The sequence below is a fragment of the Lissotriton vulgaris genome, unplaced genomic scaffold (genome assembly GCF_964263255.1).
Source record: "Lissotriton vulgaris unplaced genomic scaffold, aLisVul1.2 SCAFFOLD_1359, whole genome shotgun sequence".
Lineage (NCBI taxonomy): Eukaryota > Metazoa > Chordata > Amphibia > Caudata > Salamandridae > Lissotriton > Lissotriton vulgaris.
In genome coordinates, this window is record NW_028240857.1 from 324,305 (window position 1) to 336,757 (window position 12,453).

Consider the following 12,453-nt stretch of genomic DNA (forward strand, 5'->3'; position numbering starts at 1 on the left):
CAGATTCGGAGGCACCAATTCCCTTCTTCACCCAGTCGTCGTAGGGCAGCGGCAGTGGAACACGTTTTACGTGAGAAGCGTGGATCCAGTGCTTGCGGCCAGCAACACGTACAGCTGTCCTCGTCGCCAGTAGGACTTGGAAGGGGCCGATGTAGCGAGGCTGAAGGTTCTTTGTCCTCGCGAAGTTCCGGACCACAATGAAGTCACCCGGTTTCAGCTGATGCCCTGGACTCTCCGGAGGCTTTGGTAGTGCATCAAAAACCTGTTGATGAATAAGACTCAATTTAGCAGTCAAGTCGTAAAGGTAGTCTATCAACATAGGATATTCAATGGAGCAAAATTGTTTTGGCCTTGGCACACCCCAGACATTTGCCGGGCGGCCAAACACAATCTCATATGGAGAAAGCCCTATTCTAGAATGCACTGTTGCTCTCGTTGATAACAAGGCCAAAGGAAGTGCGTCTGGCCAAGCCAAACCTGTGGATGCTTGTATTTTGGCTAATTTCAGCTTGAGGGTGCCATTGTAACCCTCGACTAAACCAGCAGACTGGGGATGGTTCGCACTGTGAAATTTTTGTTTCAGTCCTAGGCCTGCACACACACTCTGCATAACTTTCCCTATAAACTCACTTCCGTTATCTGACCATACAATCCGTGGCATTCCAAATCTAGGGAAATATTCTTTGAGAAGGATTTTGGCAGTTGATAAGGCAGTATTGTCCTTCAGTGGATATGCTTCTATCCACCTGGAAAAAGCACAAACCACCACCAAGACGTATTTTAAATTGTTACAGCGTTCCATGTGAATGAAGTCTAACTGGATTACTTCAAAGGGACAGGAAGGAGGAGCAAAATGACCAGCAGGAGTTGGAGTTCCCTTGCCAGGATTATGCATCAAGCACACCATACAATTTTTCACCACTCTCTCTGCACATTTACTGATTCCATCATTCTTCCAGACCGGAGCCAACATCTTACAGATCCCTTTAGAACTTATGTGCGCCACTCCATGCGCCATCGTCACTACTGCAAGCACATACGCATCAGGCAACATCCAACGCTGCTGTTCTGTCAAATCGATCCAACATCCATTCGAGTCCAATTTGCCCGTACTTTCTCTCCATACGCGTTTCTCTTCCTCAGTCGCTTCTTTCTGAATCTCTTTCACACTTTCCATTGTGTCCTCACACATTCCAGACTCAGCAATCCATCTTGCAGATGTTGCAACATACATTCTACTCATCATGTCTCTAGCTGTTTGTTTAGCGGTTTCATCAGCAAAGGCATTTCCCCGGCCAACATCATCCGTGATTGCTTTATGAGCACTGCACTTCACAATCGCAACTTCAGTCGGTAAGGTTAAAGATTCCAACAAGTCGTTAACTAGCTGACCATGTTGAATCTTAGTCCCATGGGACGTAATGAAACCCCTTTCTCTCCACAACCGGCCAAAACTATGGGCCACGCCAAATGCGTACTGACTATCTGTAAACACATTCACTCTCTTTCCCTCAGCTAAAACACACGCTCTCGTAAGAGCTATTAATTCTGCAGCTTGGGCAGAATTCTGACTCACTCTTGCAGTCTCCACAATCGTCTTCAAAGTCGTCACTGCGTAAGCAGCAGTCACATCACCATTCTCTAATTTAAAACATGACCCGTCCACATACAGCGTACCATCCGGATCGGGTAACGGAGTATCTTTAAGGTCAATTCGTCCTTTTGTCTCTTCCTCCGTTTTAAAATAGCAGTCATGTGGCTCAGAATCACTCGACTCTAGATCAGTCGGCAACAGTGTTGCTGGATTCAATACATTGCATCTTTTGATCTGAATATGGCTCGCTAATAACGTCAGCTCGTAACCAGATAATCTCGCACTAGTAAGGTGTTGTGTCTTAGTTCGGTTCATGAGTGTATCCACTGCATGAGGAACCATGACCACTAGCATATTGTTCATCACCAAACCAGCAGATTGTCGAATGGAGGCTGCAGCTGCCGCTGTAGCCCTCAAACAACTAGGCAATGCTCTAACTACCGGATCTAATGTTGATGAGAAATACGCACAAGGGCGTTGTTTATCACCAAACTTCTGTGTCAGAACACTCAACGCGCAACCTTCCCTTTCGTGAACGTAGAGCGTGAATGGCTTGCTATAATCCGGTGTACCCAATACAGGAGCTGAACACAGTGCTTTTCGTAACTCAATAAAACTCTCTTGACATTCATCAGACCATGGCACCGGACTCGGAACATTTTTCCCAGTCAAAGCTACCAATGGCTTTGCTAACAGTGAAAAATTTGGAATCCACTGCCTACAGTAAGAGGTAATACCTAGAAAGGCACGTACTTCCCTCTGTGTGCGTGGAACACTCATCTGCGTAATTGCTTTTATTCTTTCTGGGGTCAACTTCCTTCCCTCCTTTGATAAGAGGTGACCTAGGTAGGTTACTTCTTGGCAGCAATATTGCATTTTGGAAGGTGACACCTTATGATTCAAATTAGACAAATGATGCAATAGTGAAATTGTAGCTGCTTTGCAAGTTGCCTTGTCATCGGCAGCCACTAAAAGATCGTCTACGTACTGTACTAGGGCAGAGCCTGGAGGAAGGACAAAAGAATCTAGCTGACTTTTTAAAGCTTGACTGTAAATGGATGGACTTTCACAGTAGCCTTGTGGAGCGCGTTTAAATCTGAAACTGCGACCTCCTAAACAGAAGCCGAAAATATCCCTACTTTCTTCAGCTATCGGAATGCTGAAAAATGCATTCTTGAGGTCTATAACTGAAAACCACGTAGCTGTGGCAGGAATCAATGTTAACAAGGCAGTAATGTCTGGCACTACAGGAAACTGTGGAATTACAATCTTATTAACTTCTCTAAGGTCTATGACAAACCTATAGACTGGAGGCTTTGTAGGATCAGTTCGTTTCAAAATCGGTAATACAGGACTATTACAAACATTTCCTCGCGTTTCTTCAACCACACCTTTTTTAATCAAATCTTGCACAATCAATAAGAGTGCACGCTCACCTTCACTCGATATTTTATATTGAGGAATTCTTGGAAATTTCACATTCGCTTTCAAAGTTATTACATACGGTGGAATTTCCAACAGGCCTACATCATTAGGACCAGTCGCCCAAAGAGAATCTGGGAGTGAACGTAGCTCCGGCGGGAGTGCGTCCATTGACAAGTACATCGGAGAGGTGATATTTTTGCCCAAAGTAAGCTGTACTCCTTCCGGAGAACAGTACAATGTCGCATATAGTCGTTTTAACAAATCTAAACCAAGCAGATTTTCATTACAACCTGTCGTCAAAATCAGGGGTGCTTTCAATTGACACGGTCCAACAGAAATAGACAAAGGACCAGATATCGGGTTGTACACAGGGGCGCCTGAAAAACCTACGGAAACATTTGTTGAGCCAGACAAAGGTGCGCCAGGGAGTTTCGCATGAATTATAGAACTTTTCGCGGCACCAGTATCCAACAGAAACGGTTCGACTACACCTGATGTTGCTACTGCGACATAAGGCCCACTCTGATCTACTGGAACTGATACTACTCCCTCTCTCTGTCTATGGCTGTCCTAGTACCCATTTTGTTGAAATCCCTCTTCAACTTCACAATAATCCTCAACAAGATATTGCTGAGATCTATTCTGTTGAGCTGACTGTACATTTCGTTGATCAAAGTGATTAGAGGGACGATCATTCGTTTGCGGAGGCATAGCACCTCGTCCTCGTCCTCTAGAATTCTGTGCAAAACCACCACGACCTCTCTGAGCTGCTGCCGCATTATTTTGCGCTAAAATCTGACAATCATTCTTGTAGTGACCCTCTTTCTTACAGTACGCACACTGATTCCACTGGTATTGAGGCCTGGTCGAATTATAATCTGTCTTTTGATACGAGTTCTGTTGCATATTAGTCTGATTCGTGCGAGGCGGATACGCCTGCTGTAAAAGAACTTTAGTTTTTAAATCTTTCGTTTTCTTCTCTGATTTCTCCTTTTCCTCTTTATCCCTGTTTTCGTAGTACTGTGCAGTCGCAAGTATTTGCGCTGTCGTAGATACAGCCCACGCACTTTCTGAGTCTTTCAATTTATTGCATAATTCAGGTAACAAATTATGCACAAATTTATCGACAAACAATCTCTGTCCTCCTTCAGTGCTCATGTCCTGACCACTATGGTCTACAAAAGTCTCTTCGAACCTCGTGAAGAAGTCAGAGACACTTTCGTCTTTCTTCTGCTTGCATGCGGATAATTTATCCCAATTAACACGCAATGCTGGCATCAGAGTCTTCATTAGATCAATTATTCTACCAGGAAGATTAGCAATTAAGGGTTCGGGTTTCGCACCACCCGTTTGTTGAGCATCTGCTGCAGTGATAGCTGCCCAATCACCACCTAAAGCAGCCTGATGATCCTCTCTACGAATTTTAGCCCACACTGGTTGCGGAACTACATTACCAAACAACATATCAATGTCGGCTAAGTTCATTATACAAGCCTCAACTGTCTGTGTCAATTCCTTGTAATATCCGGCTGGATTCTTACGTGGATCTGGCAAGGCCTGTTTCACTGCTAACACTTCTGCTCGCTTCCATGGAATATGTATCCATACTCTTTGGAACTGTGCTGGAGCAGCTGCAATACCCGCATTATCATCACGTTGTACTGCTTCGCGCCAAATTGGAGGAACCTCCCTCATAGGATATTGGCGACTTGGCTTCACTTTACTTTTTTCTAAATCTCTCGGCGAACGAAGAGATGGATCAATCCTAAAACTCAAAATAAGTTCCATCGCTTCCTTTATATTATCGCCCACTATCATTCCCGCAGCAAACTCTTTCTGCACCTTAATTAAATCTTCCAAATCTGATTCAACATCGTCTTCTTCTATTTCCTCACGTAACAACGAGCACATCTCATCAAAGACGTACCGTTGCGTTGGCTCTCCCCATTGCATAAATGTCTCTAACACATCTCTCGTACTATATCTTCTAACTTTCGTAATCCATCTGAGAGCCGTGGAGTCTAAAACTCCCCGTTCCTCAGTACTTGGAAGCTGACTCCGTCTCTGAACAGAGTCAGGAGTAGGAGTCTTAATCAAGGTTTTATATATAGGAGACAGCATATTAGTAACAGAATCAGTGATTCTTCGACGAACAGAAAGTGGAGTTAGTACACTCGCAGACATAGAGAATGCGGTAGAGGTAGGAATAGATGACGAAACAGTAGGAGTATCGAGGAAAATAGTTTGAGGAACAGTAGGTATAGTGGTAGGTATAGGAGCCAGCAGTGCGGGAAGAGGAGGAGCTATAGGAACATTTACATTGATCACAGGAGGTACAGGAACTAGATTCTGAGGAACAAGAACACCAGGTTGTCCAGCAACCGGCAATTGAACATTCGGGATGAGTGGAGCCGTAGCACCTTGTGCATACGGTGGAGGCGAACGTAACAGATAAGACAGCAGAGGATCGTTTTCGGAATCCTCCAGTATCTTAGCCATTTTCGATGGCAAGGCAGGATAGCACTTGTCAATCGCTAAGTTATGCTCTCTAATGGCTACATCTATGGCCTTCTCACACTCGTTAGCCTGCAACTGTTTAGTCGCTTGCTCTAGAGTTAACTCTTCTTGCTCTTTTTGCTCTTTTTTCAACCTTTTCATTTCTCTCTGTTTGGATTCTTTCCGCCAATAACGAAAAGAGTCAAACATTGCCGGCCGGGCTTTCTTCCTAAACAATTTCGCTTCTAAGTTGTCGAGAATCTCTTGTTCAAAACTACCATGCAGTGGCCAACTAAGGACACCATCCTTCTTACAATAACGGACCCATATCTCATTATAAGTTATAGGACCCACACCATACTTACAGTATAAATCATAAAGGGGAGTCCCAATCGGAGGAACCAGACAAGAGTCCTCTAATTGTGAGTCACTGTTGCAACTAAAACAAGACAACATTTTCCGACTTACCATTTTCAGTCCGGAACACAAAACAAACAGACACGAAACAAATTGTGCACTTGAACCAAGAACTTAGGCCTACCAAAAACGAACTGATGTATCGATACCCAAAACTGAACCAAATAGATTATCGTAATTAGAACAACCAAAGATAATCTTACAAAACCAAACCAAACCAAGAACCGATCAAGGATTTTTAACAATCCTCACAAAAGTAACCAGCTAGCTATCACTAAATACTTAACTGAGTCACTGAAGACGTCACCAAGGAGAAACCCGTCACGTTTCGCCGTACTAAGGACTGCACCACTTCGGGTCCAAGACAGGGCGACGGTCAAGGCAACGGCCCACTGCAGCCGTCCTGAACGGGAACCCTCGTGGAAGAGAACTTCAGGGCCACTTGTGCGATATGCCGGGATCGATGAAGTGGGGCGCCTCCCTCAGGAATCTTCACACGAAGCTTCTCGAACTCTTCAGGCTTTTGGACCGGTACCGAATGACGTCGCCCCACGTTGGGCGCCAATTGGAGTTCTGGACTTTTTGGTTCCGTCCAGAGGTGTCAGGGTACAACACCCGAAGACCCCGGAGTTCCACCTGCCTTGGTGCACAAATGAACAGAAACACGGGCTTCTCGATGGTGGCGTCAAAGACCAAAGGTTTATTACTGCAGGGACACAGAAGTCACTGAATCTACACACGGGCAGAATTCAGGAGACTGTTCGATTTGTACAAAGTGGGTTGCTCCTTATATACTAAAAATTGTGCTCTAGGCAAATATTTCACATGTCGGTACATTCCCAAACCTTTGTGTCTCTAAACAATAAATATTTGGCGTTACACAGGAACTGTCGATAATATCTGATACCAAACATTCACGAAGAGGGGTTCCCACCAGTCCATCACAATCCCTTGTCAATATTGCATTCAAGAGCCGGACCGCCTCATCGTAAAGTTCGTTACCTCCCCCTAATAAAGGCCCAGAAGGAAAGGAGCAGAGCCAGGTGCAGAAGATAGGAAAGCGGGATAAGAGATGTTTGTGGGTTGTAAATGGGCAAGGCTACCGGCTTCGGCCGCCTAATTATGATCAGGTACAATGGACACGAAGACCAGTTTGGCAGGACTGGCCTCGGGCAGAGGAGGCAGCCTTTGTCGAGTCATGTAGCTACAGCGTGATCTGGTTTAAGGTGTACGTGTCATGTAAGAGGTGAATCTCCGGCTAAGGCTACGTGTCCTTAATCAAAGTGGAGTGAATGAAATGATCAGAGGCTATTGCATATGTGAGGGCAAGGAACCACAAAATGGCGGCCATGATCTAAGATGGATGCCATGGGTAGATCAGAAATGTGTCAGTGGAAGGAGTGCTCTTACTTGTAGCGTAGCGAAAACACTAGGATATACTAAATGGATCATTTGCGGTTCACTGATACCATTTTTATGTATTTCCGACAAACTTGAAAACACGGGTTCAAGTCGTCACGGAACCGTCACGGAACCTCAGGTATAAACCCCATTTGATCCGTGTGAATAAGATCACCTAAATGGGGGCCCAGTCACCAACATTTTATATAAGCAGTTTATAATCTACATTTAATATGGAGAGCAGTCTTTAGGATGTTACCTTGTCACTCTACCCTTTTTGTGGAGTGGAAGAAACAGGAACTCGCCCATGGTTGGTGGGAGACCCCCGCTGCTCTTGCTGCATTATACAATGTAGTCAAGATTGGTGAAAGCGAGTTTGCACAAAATGCATAAAATTCCAGGGTCAAGCCATCTGAGCCTGGTACCTTGCCCAGGGCTTTACTCGCCCCCTCACCTCCTGGATTGTGATGTCACCTCCTAGGGATGCAGCCACTACCTGTATCATTTGCTTCGTACTTGCCGATGGAACATAATCCTGCATGGGCTGGGTGGGGGCCACATCAGAGCACCCATAGATGTTAGAATAATAGACAGCAAAGACTGTATTAATCACGGCATACCTGTAAACAAGGTCACCTTCCCCTTGTTTTGCATCTGAAATATTTGGGAACCCTGTCTATCAGGATTGGCCAACCACACTAGTAATCTGCCGGATTTATAACATTCTATGTGTGCCCTAGTTTTATATATGCTCGATAATCGTATGCCGAGAGTCGCTCCACTAGTTTGAGCAGTTTTTCCTTTTCTGCTCTCAGTCTGTCATGCAGCACCTGTTCTCCCTCTGTCAGTAGATCCAGTTTCATTAAGAGGAGCTCCAAGTGATTGATCTCAGTATGAAGCTGGGACCGAGTCCTTACTACTGCTGAGATGCTGCGACCACGCACCACTAGTTTGAATGCCTCCCACTCGGCTAGTGGGGAGGAAGTCGTACCCGAATTTTCCATAAAGTAATTACTGATCACGTTCCCTAGGGTAGGTCTGAAGACTGGGTCATCAGCTTTGCAGTATTGAGCTTCCATGTCGCAGTGCGGGGTCTGATCAGCGCCCAGGCCAGAATCTGTAATAACGGGTGGTTGTCGCAGTATTTTTCACCCGATATTCGACCCTTCTAGCTCTCGCATGTACGCTGGCCGAGCATAAGAAAGTATTTAAGTGTACTGAAAGCTTGTGCGTACCCGAGTAATAAGAGTCGAAGCCGCCCTCCGGAGTTGAGGTTCTCCAGGTATCAACAAATCCTCAATTGTTAATCCATCATCGAAATGCGTGGGCAGTTTTATGTAGTGGGGATGTGGGCAGTGGGGGTGTGATCTATCTAAAGTGACATCAGCCATGCAATTGCAATCTCCTCCGAGTAACATAGGGTAATGATGTATTCGGGTGACGAGAAAATTAGGGAGAATAGGATGATAGTTTGGCCCACATTGGGGGCATGAGTGTTCACACAGGCTATATCTTTGCCATCTAGTTTGCCTGCTAATATCACATTGCGACCTTCTGGGTTTATGATGTCGATCTGTGAGAGAAACAGGGAAGGAAGGATAAAAACTAGCACCCCTCACCAATGGCAGAGTAGATGGTGGTGAAGATTTCCCCCTTCATCGCTTCTGCAGCTCGAGGCCCCCAAAGCAGTTCTATTTGAGGTATTTGTGAGGGATGATGCAGCTATATCACCTGCGGTCCCTGTGCCCACCCACAGTTGTTGTTTCAGGAGTACCCAATTGGTGCGTTCCAGATATGTGGCAGAATGATATGCTTCCTGTGAGAGCTGATGCGCCATATGGTACATTTCTATCTTTGGAAGTCTCAGTCCACCTGCAGTAGCGGCTTCGAGTTTCAACATGGCCGGTCTGCGTGTCTCACTTTGCCACAAGTATGTTTTAACGACTGCATCTATTAGGCATAGTTCTGATGCCAGGACTAGTATAGGCAGCATGCAGAAAATTTAATTAAACCTCGGGCTACCACCATGTTTCCAGTTTGGATTTGTCTGCCATAGCGACAATTGCGGTTTGATCCATTTACTGAAAATCCTGTGCATTTGATCAGTCAGTGCAGTCATAATGTCTTTGATCATCGTTGGAAAATCGGTAGTAATCAATACTCAATAATCAATACTCGTAATATTTCATCTTGGTGGTCATTTACCGAAATGGATGTTCATGGATGGCTTCCCTCGTAGTATAGACCATCAAGGGTAAGACTTCACTTTTGGTCTAGTTCATTCTGTACCTGGAAAATGCTGTAAAGTCTGATATGGTGAACATCGGTGTTGGCCGCAAACGTTCTGGAGAGGGTAAAGTGAGGAGTATGTTGTCCGTATACAGCTTAATTTCCAGGTTGCCGGCTTTGGTTTCAGTTCCCCAAATGTCTTCTGAGCAGTATAGAGTGAATGTGAGGGGCTCTGGGGCTATCAGGAGGAGTATGGGTGAAAGTGGACATGCTCAAAACCTAGGTTTTCCTAAGTGTACAGATTCAGAAAGTCTCAACAATTATGCATTTCATCCATAGCTTTATCAGCTTCCAAGTTAAACACAGTTACAAAAAGACTGCACTTCCCAGAGCCCATTGCAATGCATGACTACAGAAAACCACACCTGGTGCACCGTCATGACACACTAAGTCTCGTTGTTAATACTCCCATACATGCAACAAGTCCTCTTCTCTGATCATAGGCATTGAAAACAAGATTCATAGGCGTTTCTGTTTTCAGTTTCTATGGGTTCTAAATGGTAGTTTTTTTTCAGTGTTTTGCAAATTTTTTAAATATTTTTTACTTTTTTTTGCTCTGTAAAAAATCACAGGGCTAATGAGTTTATTTCCTTCTCTTGCTTGTCCCTAGTGTAATTTCAAATATCCATCTATCTTCTCCTTTCAATTTTATTTTTTTATTTGTTCTTTCAGGTAATGTTTCAGTGTTTTGCTCACCTCCAAACCTTTCTCATTTCCCATCGATCTCTTTCCAGCAGTCTTGTCCCAGGATGTGCAGGCTGGAGGTATGTTTGCATCTCATTGTCTCATAAATATTTGATTGCATTTTTTATTCTTGTAAAACATCAACAAGTGGAAACTCTTTGAGCAATACAAGTTGCAGGGAACATCAATAACATAATATGTTGCAGGGATTCTGTTTATGCACAGAAAACCAGGACCTTAGTGAATTGTGGTGGACCAGAAACTCACCTCAGAACCCAGAACCCCTATCCGAATAGCATCAGTGTCTCATTAGCTCTCTGTCCTAGAGCGAAGCTACCAATGATTAGACAACCCAGACCATGCGAATTAGGGTACTCTTGGGAATGGTGGGAATCAAGAACACATTTTCGTTTTATTCTCATACCAGTCCACAACATGAGTAATTAGAGACACAGAAAAGTTTAAAATGTTTATTTTGGACTACGTGCTCTAAGATGCAGTATTTTGGCTAACATAAGCAGGCATATGATCTGAAATTAAACAGTCAGCATTGTTACAATTCCATAAAACAGAAAGGGAGAAATCATATTACAATGATAGTGGAAACAGGTCCTATAGTGCCTTGTGTACCACCCACCCCTGCTAAGAACTAGGTTTTATAATAATAGAAGGTCTCTTAGACCTTCTATTCTACTACCTGAGGAACCCCATACCTCCAAGATCAGCAGAGGTGAATCACATCAGGATCAGCAAAGCTCTCTGACTCTGGAAACGATATTCTTCCAAGTGCATCAACCTGAATCACAGCATACATTATTGTTCTGACCTTGAAGATTTCTGCAAGCAGTGTGCAGACTAAGGTCGCAGTGTAAGTCTAGGGATGTGGAAAACAGACCGTTCTCATGTGAAAAAAATAAAGCATTCTAATTTGCAACAACAGCAACCTACAGTGTTGTGTGCAGAAAGCAAAAAAGTGACAAAATGGCGTTTAACTTCTAAAACGCTTATGCTAACATAGCAATGTGTGCAAGTAGAACCCCGCCCTCACTACAAATATATGTGGCATATGTAGAGCACATCATGGTTGGGAAATATTGCCAGTTACATCAGTGTCAGAGCAAGATCTACTGACCCCTTCCATGCCTTGGACATAACGGTTACGTCCAAGGTTGTGGTTAAGTATGGACGGAAAATTCGTTCCGCTCGCGCAATTTGCGGATTTTCTGCAATTTCGCGATCCGCGAATCTGCGATCCGCGAATCTCGCAAAATTGCAGAACAATCCGCGAACTCACGAGCGGGACGGATTTTTTCAAAAACTGAAGTACATGCAGGATTTACAGGGCTACAGCAGGTGCCCAAGTTGAAGCTAATTTCCTTGTAACATTTACAAAATGGTTACAAAGAAATTAACTTCAACTTGGGCACCTGCTGTAACCCTGTAAGTCATGGGTACTCACAAACTTTCTCTCGGGGGCCAAATTTACAGTGTTGTTTGTGTCTGAGGGCCACACCGGTGGGGGCGGGGTCAGTGGGGAAGGGGCGGGGCTGGTGCAAGAAAAAAAACTGTGACCATGAGGTTGATCATAGGTCCTTGCAGTGGACGCCTTCGTCCACTGAGCCACCAGACTCACCAGACCTAGCATAGACACATCTGTCTCTCTCTCTCTCCCTCCCTCTCCCTCTCCATCTCCCTCTCTCTGTCCCTCTGACTCTCTGTCTCCCTCTGACTCTCTGTCTTCCTCTGACTCTCTGTCTCCCTCTGACTCTCTGTCTCCCTGGCAGTGGCAGTGATGAACCAGAGGGTGGCAGTGGTGAACCAGAGGGTGCTGTGATGAACTAGAGGTTGACAGTGGTGAACCAGTGGGTGGCAGTGGTGAACCAGAAGGTGCTGTGATGAACCAGAGGGTGGCACTGATGAACTGGAGGGTGGCAGTGGTGAACCAGAGGGTGCTGTGATGAATCAGAGGATGGCAATGATGAACCAGAGGGTGGTAGTGGTGAACCAGAGGGTGGCAGTGATGAACCAGAGGGTGGCAGTGATGAACCAGAGGGTGGCAGTTGTGAGCCAGAGGGTGCTGTGATGAACCAGAGGGTGGCAGTGATGAACCAGAGGGTGACAGTGATGAACCAGAGAGTGGCAGTGAT

The 12,453-nt window shown here is 44.9% G+C and overlaps 1 pseudogene across 1 annotated transcript in view; it reads left to right on the forward strand.

Annotated features, from left to right (window-relative positions):
* Positions 1–12,453, forward strand: part of LOC147672511 (uncharacterized) — a 114,116-nt pseudogene that overhangs the window by 46,645 nt on the left and 55,018 nt on the right. The window contains exon 2 of the transcript XR_015303512.1: positions 10,295–10,386. The product of XR_015303512.1 is annotated as an uncharacterized LOC147672511 (transcript). The remainder of the gene's footprint in view (positions 1–10,294; positions 10,387–12,453) is intronic.